The following is a 22,650-nucleotide window of genomic DNA, read 5'->3' as shown; positions in this document are numbered from 1 at the left end:
TCACTCCTCCCCACCCCCAACAACAGCATCCAATACACACTCAACACAAGGCTCCAGCCTGTCTCTCTCAACCACCCAGGTTAGGAGGGAACTGAGGAGGATTAATGGCAAGAAGGCAGCGGGCCCAGATGGCATCAGCTCGAGGGTCGTCAGGTCCTGCGCGGACCAACTGTGTGGGGTGATGGAGCACCTCTTCAACCTGAGCCTGAGGTTGGGAAGAGTCCCACAACTCTGGAAAACCTCCTGTGTTGTACCAGTGCCAAAGACTTCACGCCCCAAGGACCTCAACAGCTACAGGCCGGTGACTCTGACATCCCACCTGATGAAGACCCTGGAGCGGTTGGTCCTGGCTCAGCTTCGGCGCCTAACAAGCTCATCACTGGACCCACTTCAGTTTGCCTACCAGCCTGGCATTGGAGCGGATGATGCCGTCATTCACCTCCTACATCGTTCTCTCGCTCACCTGGAGACCGCTGGAAGCACTGTGAGAATCATGTTCTTTGATTTCTCCAGTGCCTTCAACACTATTCTTCCCTCGGTTCTGAAGGACAAGCTGGAGAACTCTGGAGTGGACCATCACCTCACTACCTGGATTTTGGACTACCTCACCGACCGACCACAGTATGTGAGGACTCAGGGCTGTGTGTCGGACAGGGTCGTCTGCAGTACGGGGGCCCCACAGGGAACGGTTCTGGCTCCGTTCCTCTTCACCATCTACACTGCAGACTTCTCCCACAATTCCACCCAGTGCTTCCTGCAGAAGTTCTCTGATGACTCTGCAATAGTCGGCCTCATCACTGATGGGGACGACAAGGAGTACAGAGGACTGACTCAAGACTTTGTGGACTGGTGCCAGCTGAACTACCTCCAGATCAACGCCAGTAAAACCAAGGAGCTGGTGGTAGACTTCCGCAGGCACAAGCATTCTCCACTGCAACCACTGAACATCCAGGGTATGGACATTGAGGCTGTGGACAGCTACAGGTACCTTGGTGTTCATCTGAACAATAGACTGGACTGGACTCATAACTCAGACACCCTCTACAGGAAAGGGCAGAGCAGGCTGTACCTGCTGCGGAGACTCAGGTCGTTTGGGGTGGAGGGCCCACTCCTGAAGACCTTCTATGACTCTGTGGTGGCTTCTGCTATCTTTTATGGTGTGGTCTGCTGGGGCGGCAGCATCTCTGCTGGGGACAGGAAGAGACTGAACAGGGTGATCCGAAGGGCCAGCTCTGTTCTAGGATGCCCTCTGGACCCAGTGGAGGTGGTGAGTGACAGGAGAACGGCGGCTAAGCTGTCATCCCTGTTGGACAACATCTCCCACCCCATGCAGCAGACTGTGACAGCACTGAGCAGCTCCTTCAGTGGGAGACTGCGGCACCCACGGTGTGGGACGGAGAGATTTCGCAGGTCTTTCCTCCCCACTGCTGTCAGACTCCACAACAAAGACTTTAACTGAACAAACACACACATCCACACATGTGCAATAACACTAAGTGCAATAATCTTTTCTGGCATCGTTGTATTTTTACTCAGTTGTATATAGCATTCATATTCTATTTTTATCTTATTGTATATTTTTATTCTATTTTATTCTACTGTATATAGTATATTATTTTATTCTATTCTGTACAGCTGTGTACTGTATTTATTCTTATTGTATTCTAATTTTTGCGTCATAACTTTTGCACTGTCCACTTCCTGCTGTGACAAAACAAATTTCCCACGTGTGGGACTAATAAAGGTTATCTTTTCTTATCTTATCTTATCTTATTACATGGAATATAAATGGAGCTGGCTCCAGAGAAAAGAGGTTAAAAATATTTAACCAACTCAAAAAACTACAGGCAGATGTTGTCCTATTACAAGAGACCCACAGACCTCTTAGAGGTTCGAATGAACTTAAAACACCTGAGTTTCCCAATGTGTTCTCAGCTTGTTATAATTCTAGACAAAGGGGAGTAGCAATTTTAATACATAAAAATATTAATTTCATGGTACTCGATACAGTTATAGATCCAGAGGGCAGATTCTTAATTATTAAACTATCTATACTTGATAAAAAAGCTATGTATTGCAAGTGTATATGGTCCAAATGTTGATGATCCCTCATTCTTTCACGGTTTTTTCAGTGCACTCTCTGAACACTTAGATGGCACACTTGTTCTTGGAGGCGACCTCAACCTTGGACTAAATGAAGACATGGATAGGCTCAATACAGCGGGAACTCAGCGTAATTGGCAGTCCATAAATATAATCAAACAGTATATGAGCGACTTTGGTCTTTGCGATGCATGGCGCTCCCTTCACCCCACCAGTAAGGAATATACTTTTTTCTCACATGTTCATCACTCCTACTCTCGTCTGGATTATTTTTTGGTCAGCAGCTCACTGCTGAACGACATTTCAGACACTGAGATTCACCCTATAGCTGTCAGCGATCATGGTCCTGTATCTTTAACACTAATGCACAAGAATAATACTACGCCAAGAAAAAACTGGAGATTTAATATATCACTACTTAAAGATGAAGACTTTATTAAATATTTTAAAAAAGAGTGGACTTCATATTTAGACTATAATGACACTCCCGAAACATCAGCTTCTGTTCTATGGGAAGCAGGGAAAGCTGTGATGAGAGGTAAAATAATTTCTTTCTCATCACATAAAAAGAAAAAAGAAAACAAAAATATTCAGGAATTAGAAAAAAACATCAAATCACTAGAAGAAGCCTACGCGTCCCACCAAGATCAGGAAACATTGAACAAAATACGCAAAACAAAACTAGAATTAAATGAGATAATTGATAAAAAAACAAAATTCTTAGTACAAAGACTACGCTTACAAAATTATGAACATGGTAATAAATCCGGTCAATTTCTAGCAAACCAGCTAAAAATAAATAAAGAAAAAACAACTATATGTGCTGTTCAAGATTCATCTGGGAACACAATATATGACCCGATACAAATAAACAACATTTTCAGGGATTTCTATAAAACGTTGTATTCACCACAAATAAACCCATCTAAAAAAGAAATTGATCTGGACTGCGGTCTGGAGTGTGGGGCCTCCCTGCTGCTGCGGAGTCGGGGCGGTCTGCCTCCCCCCACCGCAGGGAAAAGGGTACCACCACCTGGGTCTGGGTGCAGTTCCCCCCTCCAGGGGCAAGGGTACCTAGACCCGGTTCGTAGAGTATGCTTGGGGAGTGTGATCGTGTGTACAGCGTCTCTTTATGTCTGTCTCCACGTTGGTTGAGTGTGGAGTAAGTGCATATGAGAGCATGAGGGTGGGAATGGATGTTTGTGTCTGTGTGTGCCTGTATTTCTGTGTCTATATGTCAGGTTGGGTATCAGACGCCACCTCTCTAGGGACATCTCAGGCCCTCCAAGGTATGGAGGCCTATCTCCCCCTACCACCACTTCCCCTGCCAGTGGCGGACTCCCTCAGACATTGGTGTGTTGGTGGTTCTTTGTGTCCGGGGATGGGCGTCCAGGTACACACCGGCTCACTCCTTGGCGGCCGCTTATCGGGGCCTGGAGCCTGGGGCTTGCTCGGGCCACTTCGGAGGTGGGGTGCCACCGGCCTCTCGGCCTGGGGCTCGGTCACTTAGGCACGGCTGGCTGCCGGCGGAGCTCACGGGCGCGTCACTGCAACTCCCCCTGGCTTCTGCTCCGCGGCTGCTGAGTGAGCACTCATCTGGGACTCTCCTCAGCTCTTTCTGGGACAGTGGCGCGGCTGCCCCTCTGTTGGTCTTCCTTGGTCTCTTGTGTTCTGGGGGCCTCTGGATGTCTGGAGTTTTGATCTCCTCCATACCTGCTTCATGCCCTGGAGGACGGGGCTGTGGCCCCCCCACACCCTCTAGCAGATCATTACATGAAGGAACCTTTTAAAAAACAAAAAACAAGCGCGTCCATGCTCACAGGTGTACACACGGGTGATCACACCCACAAACTACACCCTTTTTGGCTCCTACCTCAAAGCACACTGTGTTCTGTTGATCTTATGTGCTGCACAATAATGTTTAACATTTAGTATTTACTGTCATATTCCCATATATCATTGTGATGTTGTTTATTCTATTACTCTTGTTCTCTTCTGCTTGTTTTCTTTTTTCTTTCTCAGCAGGTGACCCAGGTGATTGATATATGCATTTTTTTTCTTCTTTTTTTTCCTGCTCATTCTGTTGGTTTTTGTCTTTTGCCCTTCTCCCCCGTCCCTCTTCTCAGCTGTTTCTCTTTCCCTCTTTCTTTCTCCCCTTCTTTCCCCCAGTCAAGTCTGTCCCATATTCAGTAAGTGAAAATAAAATGAACAATAAAAGGTGAATCAAATGGACCATTACGGCAAGGCTGGGATGATCAATTTGGTAAAGTAAATCCGTTGGGCAGCTTTCTTTGCCTTTAGACAACAATTCTGATGGCAAAAGAGCCAAACGGGACAGGCAAAAAAGAAAAAAAAAAAGAAAAAAGAAAAAGAAAAAGAAATTGATCAGTTTTTAGACAACATAACTCTTCCAAAATTATTAGACACTCAAGCAATGGCACTGGATTCACCACTAACACCAGGTGAACTCCAGGAAGCATTGATAAGTATGCCCAATAATAAGGCTCCAGGTCCAGATGGCTTTCCTGCAGAATTCTACAAAGAATTCTGGTCGATTCTAGCACCAAGCCAAATGAATGCTATTCAAAACCAAAATAAATTTGGGGGGCAAGTTTCTTATAAATTGGAAATTCTACATTTGGAGCCAAGGGGATTGGCTGTTTCAAAGTCATCATAGCATAGCTGAATTTGTAATGCTTGTCTTTTGGCTGAAAACGAAGAGTGAGTTTTAAAATAACTTCCATCAGAGAAGTCAGTGTAAGCACTAGGTTCTGGTCTACACTCATTTAAGAGCACATAAATGTCTGGATTTCTGCACACTAACCTCAGTGTTTCTAAAATTGGTCCATATATAAAAGTATCACTTACAGTACTTGATCATAAATACTGGATTTTGCCTGTTGTCATATCTCACTCCCAGTGTTATTTCAGCTGGGTGCTCAACTCCCCATTTTGGTTGAAGTATTTATTTAGTTTCCATTCTGTATTCAGATTTGTGAAAATATTTTCAAATTTGTCAAAAGATTGATTTATCCCAGATATGCTGGGATCAGTTACAAGTAAAGCAGAAATGGCAGTATGCTTTGCTTGTGAGTAAATTTCACTTGTTAGTTCGTCCAAGTATCCTACAATTGAGGACACCAAACTATTGGAAATCCCACTCCCCTGTAATTTGGCCACAATGGAGGCACACATTGCAAACATGACCACTGTTAAGGTGCTTTCGGAAACCTGCGTATGTCAAGAACTGAAACCTACAGCCTTGCTGAGAACAAAACAATTTTAATTTGGGCCTAGGATATTAACCATGTTCAACTCTTAAATGTGAAATCAACTGCTGATTGTTGGGATACAGTTTCTGATAAATTAAACAAGTCAGCATAGTTTTAACTTCTCACTCCCTGAGTGAGAGCGGTAGTGGCTGATTAAGCAGTCTGGCTCTCAAATCTTAAATCTGGGTGACTCTCATTTTGCCCATATTAATGTTACACAATACACTGTTGTCTGCAGGAATGTGTAAAAATTCTCCAACGTAGCATCATAAGACATATTGAACACAAAATGTGTTTTGAAAAGTTCATCAAATGCCCCAAGGGAGTGGTTTGCATTGTATTGGATGAGATGCTTAGCTATGGTGATATGGACACTGTCAGACTTCCTCTTCTGATGGTCAACAGCGCGGTGGTATGGTTGCCAACCCTGCTGATTACGGAGATGTTCCCCCAAACTGCAGCACGACTAGGCTTAAGATAAGGAAACTCAACATTAGACATGAGAATAACCTGCAGCCAGACTGTCCACCATTTGACCTTAGAACTGAAGAAGATTCTCGGATGAGAGGTGAAACGTCTTCAAGCAACTTAAAGAAGTCCAGACGCTTTTCTTTGCAAGCTCCTTTGACTATGTTATTATTTATATATGGCTACAAAGGTGACATAAATTATTTTAACCACCTTAATAATATGATTACCTCATGAAAGAGTACAAGTCTCCCAATTGCCTCGCATGCACTAATTGCACAAATTTTTTGAGACTTTTGTTCCCCTGGAGATGGTGGAAGTAGATGTACCAGCAACAGCAAGAAAGCCATTTCTTGGTCGTAGGCTGAGGACAATGAGTGACAGGATTAACTGAAAACTCTTGTTCATATTTATGACAAAAATCAGATTCATCTTTCAGCGATTCACTGAACAAACAAATAACATTGAAGGGAAAAAAACTGTCTCACAGGTGTTCTCATTTCCTAATATTAATCATATGATCGCAAAAATCATGAATGAAGCAGCTGTACCTAAAATTATGGCAAATGCTTCAAAACAAGAAAAAGAAACAACTTACTTGTTGAGTCATCAAGATCACTTCCTGGAGGACTTTCTGCCGACTGCACCAAGTGATGCATCTCTAGTGTTGAAGTGAGCTGCTTAGCTCGTCGTCCCATTTCTGAAGCAGTCTAGAGGATGTCTCGTCATCAAACAGGTAAATGAAATCTTGTTACACCTTTGGCAGAGAAGATATTAAACAACACAAATACTTTGAAATGTCAAGCTATTTCAAACATCTCATTTCAAACTCACTAGTCCTTTACTATACAGGAATCTTGGGAAGATAGAGAGGATTTCAGCACTTCTGCCTGTCTCATTAACAAGCTTTTGAAATGTCTTTCTCATCTTCTAGAAAATCAGGCAATTTCTGTAGTATGATTGAGCAAAGATATTACCTCTTGGCAAGCATCCCCATCAAGCTGCCTGTCAACATTAACAGTCCTTTGGAAATTTGGGCCTCCTGGAAAAAGGTCTACAGAGCTATTCTGTGGCACTGCAGATCTTCGCCAAATTTTTCTTTGAACTGTTTTCAGATGCCAAGAAACGTATCCTGTGCTGCTTGCAGCATCATAGCATCCTTAAATTAAGAAAGGTTATTGTCACATTCAGTTCATAGAACTCAGAATTTTGAAATGCAAAAATGACACTTACATAGCCTTTCTTAAAATATGGATTCTTCAGGCAAGGGAAGAGCATCACAATACCAAGAGGATACTTCTCTCTGACTGCTTTTGTGGGGAGGTGTCTGAGAGGAGATATTAAATTAGTCATCAAAATGTATGCCACGGCCATGCAGAAAATTGGCACAAATAAAAAGAAACCCTGAAACACATATACCCACATATATACCCACTCACAATCATGTGAGCCACCAGGATGTTAACCATTTGTCCTCTTGTGGCATCAGTTAGCATTTCTGTTGTTTCATACTCTTGTAGTATGTCTTCACCAACAGACTGATTAAACCTGCCTTTCAAGCTCACGCTGACTTCTGACAGTCAGCACAACATTGCCTTGTCCAACAAGGCCCTGACTATTTCCACATCAGCTTCTGTCCCTGTTGCATCCCTGTATATGACTTCTGAATCAGGGGGCACGAAAAATCTCTCAATAACTGTAAGATAAAAATTCATGTGGTTTTGAGGCAGCACTTTGTATAGGTCACAGGTAAAGACTGTCCATTTTAAATGCATTAAGCCACCACTTAGTAACCATTAAATAGGTACATTTCTTCCCTTGCAGAACCTAAAGTCCAAATTTCAAAGTTAATGATTTGCTTTTTATACATATACAATACATGTTTCCTTAATTTACAAAACGGTTTGCTAAAGGCAAGGTTTAAAACAATACAAATCTGTTTCTAAAATTTTTCCCTATCAGAAGCTACAATAAAACTGAACACCTTTTTCGTGGAATTCGAGAAATTCAAACTGTCCTTCCAAGGCCTCCAGCTTGATATAGTTCTGTTGCTGGTTGTACTTCATCAGCATTTTTACCAAGACATACAAGAAAGTTTGATAAAGCAAATTATGATTTAAAGGGAAAACAGCTGAGATGCCCTGACTGCATTAAAAATGCGTGACAAGGTTAGCTAAACAGACCACATACAGAGGACTTTGTATTGTATCGTCCCTCCACAGAAGACAGAGGCGTTCGGTATTCAGTTTACCGGCTGTTTATTAGGAATGGTAACACAGGCTACTGTGGGCCATAGCCAACGCCAAAACAGAAAAAAGCGCTCCCTGAAGAATCAAAACAATCCCTCTCTCTCCTCTTAAAGTCACGCTCCTTTTTCCACACACACACACACACACACACACACACACACACACACACACACACACACACACACACACACACACACACACACACACACACACACACACACACTCCATAACTCCCACCCCCATACACTCTCATCCAACAACAAGCATGTTCTCCTACAGACTCTCTGTCATAGATAGCTGATATGATTGACAAGCTTAATAGCCTCTAGACTATTACACCTTCAAGGACACTCGCTAAATCACATTGTTGCAGGTGTGGAACAACTATGCCAATACTGTGTGGCAATTCTGGACACAATGACACTGAGAACGCAACAATGAAGTTAACTCATAATCCAATCCTTTACAATTTGTATTTTCGCCAAGCGCTAGCTAGTCATTCTGACACACTAGTGCTGGCACCAAACAAGACTTTGTAACGCACTTATTCTCCGGATATGTTCCCGTCCATGAATCGCTACCTTATTGTGGTGGAGGGGTTTGTGTGGCCCAGGGATCCCAGGGGCTATGTTGTCTGGGAGCTTTTGCCCCCTAATAGGGTCTCCCATGGCAAATTGGTCCTGGGTGACGGGCCAGACAAAGAGCCTTCAGAAGACCCCTATGAGTAAAAGACCAAGGGTACAGTTCACCCTGTCCAGGATAGGGTTATCGGGGTTCCACCCTGGAGCCAGGCCTGGAGAGGGTGCCCGAGGGTGAGCGTCTGGATGGGGCCCGGCTGGGCACAGCCCGAAAAAAGTACATCGGCCCATGCTCCTGGAGGCCCACCACCCTCAGGAAGCGTCATAAGGGTCAGGAGCAATGTGTGCTGAGCGGCGGTCAGGAGCAGAGGCCCTGGCGGACTGATCCCCAGCTATCAAGACTAGCAATTGGGACATGAAACATCACCTCTCTGTTGGGGAAGAAGCCTGAGTTAGTGCGTGAGGCTGTGTGTCAGCATCTACCGACTAGATATAGTTGGGCTCACCTCAACGCATGGCTTGGGCTCTGAAACCATTCTCCTGGAGAGGGGCTGGACTCTGTCTCAGTCTGGAATTGGCCATGAGGTCTGCCATGAGTTCCTGAAGGCTCTGTAGAGCTGTAGGGCTGTCTTGGTTGACACGTCTCTGCAATGTTGCATGGAGATCAGGGGTGGTACATCTGGAATGGCAGACCGGTGTGGTGGTTCCCATCTTTAAGAAGGGGGACCAGAGGGTGTTCCAACTATAGGGGGATCACACTCCTCAGCATCCCTGGAAAAGTCTAGGAGAGTCCATCCGTTAGTCGAACCTTGGATACAGGAGGAACAACGTGGTTTTCGTCTTGGTCATGGAACACTGGTCCAGCTCTTTATGCTTTCAAGAATTCTTGAGGATGCATGGAAGTTTGCCCAACCAGTCTACATGTGTTTTGTGGACTTGGAGAATGCATTCGATCATGTCCTACCGGGTGTCCTGTAGGAAGTGTTGCGGGAGTACGGGATGTCTGGCCCATTGCTACAGGCCATTCGATCCTTGTACAACTGTTGCAAGAGCTTGGTCCACATAGCCGACAATAAGTTGGACTTGTTCCCAGTAAGTGATGGACTCTGCTAGGGCTGCCCTTTGTCACCGATTCTGTTCGTAATTTTTATGGACAGAATTTCTAGGCGTAGCCAAGTTATGGAAAGCTTTCACTTGGGTGGTCTCAGAATCTTATTTCTGCTTTTTGCAGATGATGTGGTTTTGTTGGCTTCATCAGGTGATGGCCTCCAGCTCACACTGGAACGGTTTGCAGCCGAGTGTGTAGCAGTGGGAATGAGAATCAGCACCTCCAAATCTGAGGCCATGGTCGTCAGCTGGAAAAGGGTGGAGTGCCTACTCCGGGTCAGGGATGAGTTTCTGCCCCAAGTGGAGGAGTTCAAGTATCTTAGGGACTTGTTCACAAGTGATGGGAGAAGGGAGCGGAGGACTGACAGATGGATTGGTGTTACGGCTGCAGTGATGTGGTTGCTGTATTGGTCCGTCGTGGTGAAGAGAGAGTTGAGTGTAAAAGCAAAGTTCTCGATTTACCGGTTGATCTATGTCCCTACCCTTCTTTTGGGTAGTGACCAAAAGAATGAGATCAGGGATACAGGCGGCAGAAATGGGCTTCCTCTGAAGGGTGGTTGGCCTCTCCCTTAGGGATAGGGTGAGGAGTTTAGCCATCCGGGAGGGACTCAGAGTAGAGCCTCTGCTCCTCCACATCGAAAGGAGTCAGTTGAGGTGGTTCAGGCATCTGATAAGGATGCCTTCTGGGCAGGTGTTCTGGGAATGTCCCACTAGGAGGAGTCCCCATTGCAGACCCAGGACACGCTGGAGAGATTATATCTCTCCGTTGGCCTGGGAACACCTTGGTGTTCCCCCGGACAAGCTGGAGGAGCTGGCTGGGGAGAGGGAGGTATGGGCTTCTCTGCTTAGGCTGCTACCCCCTAGTGATGTGTCGGTCGCGAACGAAACGGCTCTTAGAGCCGACTCTTTGAAGTGAACGACACGAGCCGGCTCCTTATTGGGAGAATGTGCATCTTCTTTTTGTTTTCATATTTTTTCATATGTATATTTAATTGTGTTGTGGTTTGCAGTGTTTTGTGTTTTTTCACTTTAAATTTGTGTAAAAGGAAAACGCTGAAATTTTAAATAGTTAAAAGTTGAAATGTAAACAGTTGGTTTTTGTATTATATGATTTATTTATTACATTTTATGTGGAGTGAATAAATAAAAGTATATTTACGGTGGCCCCTAGAGACAAAGCATGTACGAACTCCAAAACACGTACAAACTCCGAAGCACATACAAACCCCGAAGCACGTGCAAACTCCATAGCACGTACAAACTCCGAAGCACGTACAAACTCTGAAGCACGTACAAACTCCGAAGCACGTACAAACCCCGAAGCACGTACAAACCCCAAAGCACGTAAAAACTCTGAAGCACTCAGCAGGCATTACACACACACACACACACAGGCAGGAACAGAGGATCACCGGAGATAACTCCTTTCTTTATTTTTCTTTGTTTTCTTCTTCTTTTTCCAAATACCACAACCAGAACAACATACTCACTAGTGCCCTCTAGCGCTTCTGGTAAATGCATCTACAGAACAAATGCAATAATGTGTGGACACAACATCTCCCCCTTTGAACAAGGATTTCTTATGTGAACCTGACTTCATCATTCTGATGTATGTCACCTAATACACGTTTAACATATTTCACATTACTCAGTGACATTCAACTTCCCATAACAAAGTCTTGGGTCCAGCAAGGTGGGTTCCTCATCCTGGTGGGCCTAAGCCTTCTATCAGACTCAGAGTTAGATGCTAGATCAGTTCCTGGTTTATGACAGTCCATTGTTGTGTCAGAATCAGTACCTGTGTTCAGCTCTGACAGAGCCGATAAGTGTGAGGTGTTCCAGGTCCGTCCGTCAAATAAGTAAATAAGTGTTTGGTCCTTTCCTTGTCATGACAGTCCTTGGTTTAGAAAACTTTAACTCGCCTTTCTTTACCTTCCATGGCTTCCTAACCCGTACCTTGTCACCAGGCTGAAAGTTGGATGAATTGGCGTGTCTGCGAGCATCAGTGTATTCTTGCATTTTCATTTGCTTATTCTTAACTATTTCACACATGGTATGCCTCTCTGTCTGAGGAACAGGCATATCCATTACCTGTAACTTTGTTCTCATTCGTCGTCCATGGAGCAGTTCTGAAGTGGAAACTCCAGTTGTTGAATGAGGGTTTGCTCTGTAGTCCATCAGGTAAGTTCTCAGGAATGATTTCCAGGGTTGTCCTTGAATCAAGGCAGTCTGTAGGCAGTCTTTTGAATCTCTCAACTTCCCCATTAGCTCTTGGGTAATACACTGAGGATCTCAGGTGTTGGATTCCCCTGCTTTTAAGGAAGTCAGCGAACTCAGCAGAGAGAAATTGAGAGGCATTGTCACTTATCAATGTCTTTGGATTCCCTTCACGAGAGAAAACTACAGAAAGGAACTGAATGATAGTAGCTGCATCAGCTCGGGAAGCAAAAGCTACTTCAGGCCACTTACTAAAGTAGTCTACTAATGTGATGGCAAATCTACAGTCAGAAGGGGCTATTTCAAAAGGGCCTATGATGTCCACAGACACCTTTCCCCAAGCAGCAGCTGGTAAAGGAATGGGTTGAAGTGGAGCATCATGGGTGATAGTGGACTTGTCATTCTGTCTGCATGTTGCACAGTTCTTTATCAGTGTCTCTATGTGACAATCCATTTTGGGCCACCAGTACAATTCCCTCAGGTGTTGTTTGGTACGTACAATGCCTTGGTGAGTTTCATGAGCTATATCAGTGAGTTTTTTCTGCAACGACTCAGGCACTAGCAATCGGTGTGTACCTCTGACGATGCACTCGTTCAAGACCGCGAGTTCATGGTGGATTGGGAAGTGTGGCTGTAAGTCAGGTTCCAGTGACATCTTCCTTGCAGGCCAGCCTTTCTGTATCTGCACACGGAGCTTTGTGAACACTGGACAGGCTTTGCACTCTGACTGGAAGTCATCCTCAGACACAGCACTCAGATCAGTGAGGATGGCTGCAACTGACTCCACATCCTCTGCACATGCCATGTCTGTCTCGGGAAGTGGGAGCCTAGAAAGATAGTCAGCAACATGGTTCAATGACCCAGTTCTATATTCCACTTCATAGTCAAACTCCAACAGGCGAGTTGACCATCTGGCTATGCGTAGACTGGCTCTGTTATTGCCTTTAGTAGTCAGCAGTGTTGTAAGTGCTCTGTGATCTGTTCGTAGGAGGAATTTTCTGCCCCAGAGCCATGTGCGCCATTTTTCAGCAGCCCAGACACAAGCTAGGGGTTCCTTCTCAACGATTGAGTATTTCCTCTCTGCATCAGACAGGCTGCGAGATGCAAATGCAACAGTCTGTTCTGCATTATTACCGTGAAGTTGAGTCAAAACAGCACCTACACGGTAGTTTGAGGCATCTGTCGAGACTATGGTGGGCTTACTGTTTTAATCAATTTTAAATCATGCTTTTTATTTGCTTTTGTTTCTAATGTCTCTGTAAAGCACTTTGAATCACCTTGTTGTTGAATTGTGCTATACAAATAAATTTGCCTTGCCTTGCCTTACTGGGGTCGAACATCACCAGGGCAGGGCTGTGCATGATTAACCGCTTGACTTGATCAAACGCTACCTGAGCTGCTTCGTTCCAGTGGAATGAACAGTCCTTACGCAGAAGAGCTCTCAGTTGTGTAATTTGGCACAAACTTGCTGTACCATGCACTCAAGCCAAGAAATGAGCGCAGGTTTGCAGGATCAGTAGGGGGCGGAGCATGCAGGATAGCAGTGACATGAGAGTCATCTGGCAGCAGACCTTCTGGACCGATCTTTTGACCAAGAAAGCTCAGAGTAGTTTGACGAAGTTGACATTTGTCAACATTGAGTTTCAGTCCTGCATTGTTGATTCTGTGTAACACAGCATGCAGATTGGCCTCATGTTCGGCTTCTGAAGTTCTGTATATGATGACATCATCAAGATCAGCATTGCACCCCTATTCTGGCCACGTAGGATTTGTGTCATCATCTTTTGGAACACTGCAGGTGCTGAACTCAACCCATAGGGAACTCTGCAGTACTGGTACAGTCCTTCATGTGTAATGAAAGCAGTGAGCCCTCTACTCTCTTCATGTAGTTTCAGCTGATGGTAGGCGGATTTAAGATCCAGGGTGGGGAACATGACAGCCCCACGCAGCTCAGACAGTATGTCCTCTATCAGTGGCAAGGGATGACTGTCAACGACCACCGCTTTGTTAGGTTCTCTCAAATTAACGCACATGCGTATGCCACCAGTCTTCCTTCTAGTGACTACAATCGGGGAGACCCATTCAGATGCATCGATTTTCTCTACGATGCCATGTTCCTCAAGGTTCTTGAGTTCTGCGGAAACAGCATCACGGACTGTCAGGGGTAAGCGTCGAAGTTTCTGCTGTATTGGCTTCACTTCAGGTCGCACCTTCACTTTATGTACAAAGTCCTATGCACATCCGAATGCAACTGGAGAATCACATTCCTGTTTGCATTGAGTGGGCAGAGCAGAGGTTTGCTGAAGTGTAGCACAGACCTTGGAACTCTCAAGGACTAATTGTCCCCCTTTTATGTGTAGCTGGAGGGCGGTCACCAAGTCCATGCCCAGTATGGGTGTTCCTGTTCTCACAATGTAGAGATCTGTGGAGGCACTCTTGCCATTGTAAGTAATGCCAGCTCTAAGACACCCTAATACATCCAGTTTCTCTTTTGAATATGTAATAAGCTGAACAGCTGGATTACTTAAATTAACTGAGCCAAACTTTGTGCTGTAAACATGTTCAGGCAGTATGGAAACACCAGACCCTGTGTCTACTAGTAGCTTAACAGTACATGCCTGTGCAGTATTTGGTACAGTGACAGTAACAGTGCACATCAGTTTAGCCAGATCACCACTGACACAATTGTCAACAATTAAAACACACATTTCAGGCACAGTCACTTCATTAACAGGCTTATGGGAAGATTTACACACTTTCGAAAAATGTCCCACATGTATTACATTTGCAGTCTTTTGGGGGGCAGGATTTATCATTGGCTTTGTGATTAGCTGAACCACAACGGTAGCACGTCGGAGCTGTATCCGTTTTTTTAGCTGCTTTGTATTTTGGCTTGCGCATTTTCTTTTGTACTTGAACAGCGGCAACAGGCTTTGTTTCACCAACAGCAATGGCCTTTGTATCAGCTATTGCAGCCTCTGTACGCCTAGCAATTTACAAAGCTCTATCAAGCGTCAAATCCTCCTCCATTAGCAGTCTTTCACGTATATGAGCATTATATGTCTTCTCTACAAGTTGATCCCGCAACATTTCATTCTCCATAGCCCCAATCGGATCGATACCAAAATATGCAGTATCGCACACCACTAGTGTTGAGCTTTTGTTACCTAGTGGCTACACCAGCCAGGAAGTACCAACGACCAGATTTGGTGTGTGGTAGTAACAGGTAAATTAACTTTTTTTTTTAAAATTATTTGAATATATATGAGTGCCTGTGTATAAATACACAAACAATACACATATGCTTTCAATTGTGTAATTTAAGTCATCTAGATAGCTCTGTTTTGGAAGTTCAGTTAACGCTAGAAATGTGCTTTGGAGTTTGTACGTGCTTTTTGGAGTTTGTACGTGCTTTGTCTCTAGGGGCCACCGTATATATTTATATATGAACTAGAGATGGCACGATACCACTTTTTTATGTCCGATACCGATATCATAAATTTGGATATCTGCCGATACCGATATGAATCCGATATAGTGTTTTTTAATCAACAAAACTGTTTTTTTAAATATCTTGCTGCATTTTGTTTAAGTTGATACTCAAGTTTAAAACAACAACTACACTAAAGCTATTCTGTTATACCTGTATACAAAAACAAATATTTCATACTTCAGCAATACTGATCAATCTAATAAACTTAAACCTACACCATTCTCCCTATTCTGGTATTTTAAAGAGTACTTAGCGTAAATATTAAGCAACCTAACTAATAGGGTTCCAACTCCTAGCAACAACAAAAATAAATAAATAGAAAATAGGGAACCACCCCTCACGCTCCACCTCATGATGCTTAATCGACATAATCAACCTTAATTTCAGAATCAGAATCAGAATACTTTATTGATCCCTGGGGGAAATTATTTTTTGTTACAGTGCGCCATTATAAACCAACATTAAGACAAGACAGACAATACACTAACTAAGAATAGTACAATATATACATATATATACATACATACATACATAAGTCACTTATAAATAAATATTTGGAAAAGAAACATGTGTAGTTGTAACAGCAAACAGTGTGTTAAGTGGATGCGTTGTACAGGGAGATGGCCACAGGCAGGAAAGATTTCCTGTGTCGTTCAGTGGTGCTTTTCGGTAATCTCAGTCTCTCACTGAACGTGCTCCTGTGACTGACCAGCATGTCATGGAGTGGGTGGGAGGTGTTATCCAACATTGTCTTTATCTTGGACAGCATCCGCCTCTCCGACACCACCTTGAGGGAGTCCAGCTCCATCCCCACAACATTGCTGGCCTTACGGATTAGTTTATTGAGTCTGTTGGCATCTGCTGCCCTCAGCCTGCTCCCCCAGCATGCAGCAGCATAGAGGATCGCACTGGCCACAACAGACTCATAGAAAATCCTGAGCATTTTCCGGCATATGTTGAAGGACCTCAGTCGCCTCAAAAAATAGAGACGACTCTGGCCCTTCCTGTAAAGTGCTGTGGTGTCTTTAGCCCAGTCCAGTTTATTGTCAATGTGTACTCCAAGGTATTTATAGTCCTCCAAAATGTCAACACTGACCCCCTGGATTGAAACAGGGGTCAAGTGTTTCCTGGTCTTCCTGAAGTCCACGATCAGTTCCTTGGTCTTTGCCACGTTGAGCTGCAGATGATTCTGCTCACACCACGTGACAAAGGAGTCGACCACAGCCCGGTACTCTGTCTCATCATCCCTGCTGATGCATCCAACCACCGCAGAGTCATCAGAAAACTTCTGAAGATGGCAGGTCTCTGTGCAGTGGCTGAAGTCTGTGGTGTAGAGGGTGAAGAGGAAGGGGGAGAGGACAGTCCCCTGTGGTGCCCCTGTGTTGCTAATCACCTTGTCAGACACACACTGTGGGAGACGTACATATTGTGGTCTTCCTGTCAGCTAATCAACAATCCAGGACACCAGAGAAGCATCCACCTGCATCACTGCTAACTTATCACCCAGGAGGGTCGGCCTGATGGTGTTGAAAGCACTGGAAAAGTCAAAAAACATGACCCTCACAGTGCTCGCCGGCTGGTCCAGATGGATGTAGACACGATTGAGCAGGTAGATGATGGCGTCCTCAGTTCCGAGACGAGGCTGATAAGCGAACTGAAGGGGATCCAGATGTGGTCTTACTATGGGTCGCAGCTGGTCCAGGATGAGCCTTTCCAGAGTCTTCATGATGTGAGAGGTCAGTGCCACGGGCCTGTAATCCTGGGGGCCACTGGGACGTGGCGTCTTTGGTACAGAGACGAGGCATCAAATCAAATCAAATTCAAATTTTATTTGTCACGTACACAGTCATACACAGTACGATATGTAGTGAAATGCTTGGACAACTGCTCGTGACCTAAAGAAAATGATGTCTTCCACATCACCGGGACCCTCTGCAGACTCAGACTCAGCATAAACAGTTTATGAAAGACTCCACACAGCTGGGGGGCACAGGTCTTGAGGACGAGGGGACTCACTCCGTCTGGTCCAGCAGACTTGCCTGAGTGAAGTCTCCTCATTTGCATCTCAACCTGGTATTGAGTGAAGGTGATGGGTGGGGGAGGGGTGTCAGGAATCTCACAGGAGGCAACATGTGAAGAGAGAGGCTGGCACAGTGGTGTGGCTCTGGATTCCAGGCTGACTGCAGGTGAGGTTGTGGGGGTGGGAGCAGACACTGTGGTGTCGAATCTATTGAAAAACAGATTCAACTCGTCGGCTCTATTCTCACCTCCCTCAGCTCCCCTGCTGTTGGTTGGCCTGAATCCAGTGATGGTCTTCATGCCCCTCCACACCTCTCTCATGCTGTTCTGCTGGAGTTTCCACTCCAGCTTCCTCCTGTAATTGTCCTTAGCCTCTCTGATCTTGTCCTTTAGTAACACCTGGATCTTCCTCACCTCCTCTTTGTTGCCCCCTCTGAAAGCCCTCTTCTTGTTGTTGAGGAGGGCTTTGATGTCCTTAGTCACCCACGGCTTGTTATTTGGGTAACAATGAACAGTCTGAGCTGGAACAATGGAGTCGGTGCAGAAAGTTATGTAGTGTGTGATACACTCAGTAAGCCCATTGATGTCCTCGGCGTGAGGCTCACAGAGTGTTTCCCAGTCGGTCACCTCGAAACAGCCCTGTAGTTCCGCTATTGCCTCCTCTGACCACCTCCTAACAGTCCTGGTGTTCACAGGTTCCCTCCTCACAATTGGCACATAGCGGGGGGTGAGGTGAATCAGGTTATGATCTGACCTACCAAGTGGGGGGAGGGAGGAGGAGCTGTATGCATCCTTTACGTTAGCATACAGTAAGTCTAAAATTTTCTCTCCCCTGGTGGGACAGTCCACATATTGTTTGAATGTTGGTAGTGTATTTGATGCAGTGTGAAAAAAAATGCACAGAAATCAATTCTTTTTCAAGAAATATTAAATAGATTCAACATCTTTCTTCAACAAAATTGCAGACTGCACAGATGGTACCTTCCCAAAGGAAAATGTACCATAGCTTACTAGGGTATATTAGACTTAACAGTTACTATATACAGTAATGGACTTCTATACATTTTACATCAGATTAAAACTTTGGGTGTAAGATTCAGCTAATTATTTAATAACAGCCAGACATTTTAAATGAGAATAAGAAAGAAAAGTATGTCTTTGTGCCCCCTTTTCCCTGTTAATGCCCTATCGGCCCCCCTAGCTAAACTTTGCTAGATCTGCCCCTGCACAGTTACAGCCGTCAGCTGCGTAGAAAAGGATCCTGGTGTAGAAAGTAATATTAAATAAATTCTAACAACAGCTTATCAAGCTTAAATGTGCTGCTGTTCAGCCGCTGGTTTCCTCTTTCTGGTGCAAAGTGGGCCAAAAACAAAGAAGAGAGACGGAGTCGCGACAGAAAAGCCGATCAGCTGATCATTAAGCAGTTTCATGATTGAAGTAGCAGCAAGAAGAGGCAGTCGCTTGTTAAGCTTAACGCAGGAATGCTTTACAAACATTCAGAGATGGATTTACACACTTGCTTTACTTCTCTCGGGGATAACTTTGTCGGAGATGAAATGCCAGGTTGCTAGCAAAGCTCCAAATGCTATCCAGACCACCACAGGTCCCGCATGCCACAGCCGCTCTATCACGTGATGCATACTGCTCCGATGTGCTAACGTTCTGAGGTGAGTTACGGCGTGTTGCAAGTTTTGTGAGGTGCTTTCGTGATATTTAATGGATCGGATTACATTTTTTATTTTTCTCCGATATCCGATCCAGTAATTTAGGTCAGTATCGGACCGATACCGATACGTAATATCGGATCGGTCCATCTCTAATATAAACATATATAAATAAAACCACAGTTCTTTTTTTACATTAGTAATTCCTTTTGTGCATAATTATATATTGTTGTTAATAATAATAAGTTAATTAAACCAACAAAACAACCTGAAGAGCCGGTTGGGAGCCGAAAGAGCCGGCTCTTTTTAGTGAGTTGAGCCGAAAGAGCCGGTTCTCTAAAAAGAGCCGGAAATCCCATCACTACTACCCCTGCGACCCGGCCCCGGACAAGCAGAGGAGGATGGATGGATAGATGGGTAGATGTTTCACTGTACATATTGCAGTTTGTGGCACTAACTTATGACTATTCCAGTAAATTTGACTTAATTGCACTTACCACTTAGAACTGCACGATAGCAGTGAAATGGTTGAATCAACACCAACGTGAATAACTCTGAAAAATTGCCTGCATTTGAACCAAGGTAGTACTCGCACTTGTTACTCAAAATTTTAAAACCCCACTGGTTTATAAACAGTGTTCAGTGTGAACAGTGTTTCTGGTGGCCAAAAGACAGTGACCCCCCTAATCTGGGGTGGTGCCTCTGGATTGGCAGACTGGGTTGGTGGTTCTCATCTTTAAGAAGGGGGACCAGAGGGAGTGCTCCAACTATGGGTCCAAACTAGGGATCACGCTCCTAAGCTTCTAAGGAATATCTATGCTAAGATGATAAAAAGGAGAGTTTATTTGTTAGTCAAACCTCAGATTCAGGAGGAACAATTATGTTTTTTTGTCCTTGTCATAAAATGCAGGACAAGCTCTTCATCTTCTCAAGGATATACAAGTGTACATGGAAGCTTGCTTATCTACATGTGTTTTGTGTTTACTGTGTCCCTCAGTGTGTCCTGTAAGGGATGCTTTGGGACTATGGGGTGTTTGCCCATTGTCATGAGCCATTTAGCCCACGTACAACTGTTGCTAGAGCTTGGTCCGCAAAAAGTCAGAATCCTTTCTGGTGTTGAGTTCCAAATGTGATTTTCTGATCCCAGTCCTGTTAACAAGTTTTGGAAAACATTTTGTTCTGATTTATGAGCCAGAGTATGTATATCTGTCCATCCATTCACTTCCACTTATCCTTTTCAGGGTTGCAGGGGCGCTGGAGCCTATCCCAGCTGTCTTAGGATGAGAGGCAGGGTACACCCTGGACAGGTTGCCAGTGTGTCGCAGGGCTAATAAGTAGACAGGGTCACATCGAAATCTTATTTGAAGAAACTAGCACCTTCCCTTTCTTTGAGAATCTGCACAACCTTCCAGTCCCTCAGTGGCTGAAGAGCAATCTCTTCACAAGTCTCAGGAGCTTGGAAAGAAAAGCGTCTGGACTTCTTTAAGTTGCTTGAAGACGTTCACCTCTCATCCGAGAAGCTTCTTCAGTTCTAAGATCAAATGGTGGAGAGTCCCAGATTTAAACCCAGTGGGAGTATCCCCCCAAAGGAGGGACCCCCTGATGATCCTCTACCTAATCACATGAGCCAGGGTGTGAAAACGGGTGTGGGTCACAATCAGCCAGTGTTTCCTATCATGTGATTTCCTGAGGTCAGATGACCCAGAGTGTGAGTGGGCGTTAAGGCGTCTGGGAAGGGATCTCAAAACTGGATTACAAGATTCATAACACAGTCTCTGTTGGAATTATGGATTCAGTGCAGTGTATACAGTCCATGGTTAATTCTGTGATCCCATCAAAATCCTCTCCATGCGACTCACAGAGAGGTTTGTAGTCAGGCACCTCAAAACATTTCTGCAGAGCCTCAAGAGGTCCTCTGACTGTCACAGCCTGACTTTTGACTACAGGGGTGTGGCAGGGGTGAGGTTAACCATACTTTTATTTGAACTACCAAATAGGTGTAGGGGAAATGAGCTGTATGCATCCTTTATGTCTGTATACAGCAGATCTGTTGTTCTCTCCTCTCTGATGGTTTTCTGCCATGTACTTTTTAGGAATTGTGATTTGAAAAAAAAAGTACTTAAAAGATCTCAGTAAAATAAATATAAAAATATCAAATGTACACATTTATTATTGGAATAATTACAATCTATATGTCCTCTTGAGCCATAGAAAATTAACTCACCAGCTAATTAATTATGTACACTTGTACACAGTATACCCATCTTCTGAAGGTTGCTTCCAGCAGGATAATGCACCAGAAAAGCTCAGCTCAAATCATCCCCATCCCCTGAAAGATCAAACCATCTCAAATTTGTTTCTTGAACATGGCAGCCAGTTCACTGCAGCAACTGTGTGATGCTATCATGTCACTATGGACCAAAATCTCTGAGGAATGCTTCCAGCACCTTGTTGAATCTGTGCCAAAAGTTAAGGCAGGTCTGAAGGCAAATGGGGATCCAAACAAGTGCTTGCAAGGTTTACTTAACAATGTGTTCCGTGAGTGTCTTTACTAGTTCTAATGTTATATGTTAATTAAGTAAATGATTTCACTCCAGCTATCTAATTAAATCTGGTAAATTCAAGCTCAGGAAGGCAACCATTTGTCCCAGAAAAAAAGATCAGTTTCAATGAAACCAAGATAACTGCAGCTGTTACTGTAACCACTAAAGCACCTAGTCCTTCAACTCAGCATTTTTTTGTGTATTTTACTTGACATTTTTTATTCATTTATGGATTTTACTACAACCGTTTCTACCACCTCAGACACTTGAGAGACTTCCAACTGCCCTCCAAGGTGCTCAGGAACTTTTACTCGTGCACCATAGAGAGCATCCTGGCGGGAAACATCTTAACCTGGTTCGGGAACAGCACCATGCAGGACAGACGAGCTCTACAGAGGGTTGTGCGGTCAGCTGAGCGCACCATCCGCTCCGAGCTCCCTGACCTGCACTCAATCTACAGCAGGCGGTGCTGGACCAAGGCCAGGAAGATCGTGAAGGACCTCAGCCATCCCAACAACAGACTGTTCTCTCTGCTGAGGTCAGGAAAGCGATTCCGCTCCCTGAAGACCAACACAGAGAGACTGAGGAGGAGCTTCTTCCCGCAGGCGATACGGTCTCTCAATCACACCACCACACAGTACTGACCCACACATATGGTTCTTACACACACACTGGACTTTCTGGACTTTGGTTTTGCACAACACTGGTCACTATATTCTTCATTTCCGGTTAATACTTGTACAGCTGCTGTTATTGTGTATATATTTATTTATATTTAGATTCCTTCATACATTCTTATATAGTTCTATATTGTGTATTGTGTATTTTGTTGTACAGTTATTTTATTTTCAACTTTAATTTATATATTTATCTTTATCTTATTCTTCCCAGTTAAATTTACCCTTCATTCTAATTTGTGTTGTACAGTTATTTCATT

General features: G+C 44.3%; 1 protein-coding gene across 1 annotated transcript in view; it reads right to left on the bottom strand.

Annotated features, from left to right (window-relative positions):
- Positions 1 to 7,215, bottom strand: part of LOC308406351 (uncharacterized protein) — a 28,881-nt gene extending 21,666 nt beyond the window's left edge. Inside the window, exons 1-3 of the mRNA XM_080897315.1 lie at positions 7,077 to 7,215; positions 6,821 to 7,002; positions 6,442 to 6,600 (exon numbers count right to left, since the gene is read on the bottom strand). The gene's annotated coding sequence lies outside the window, so the exon portion shown is untranslated. The remainder of the gene's footprint in view (positions 1 to 6,441; positions 6,601 to 6,820; positions 7,003 to 7,076) is intronic.
- Positions 7,216 to 22,650: the final 15,435 nt, after the last annotated feature.

Source organism: Rhamphochromis sp. 'chilingali', assembly GCF_963969265.1.
Source record: "Rhamphochromis sp. 'chilingali' genome assembly, chromosome: 11".
Taxonomy (NCBI): Eukaryota; Metazoa; Chordata; class Actinopteri; order Cichliformes; family Cichlidae; genus Rhamphochromis; species Rhamphochromis sp. 'chilingali'.
This window is presented reverse-complemented; position numbering and strand designations above follow the sequence as displayed.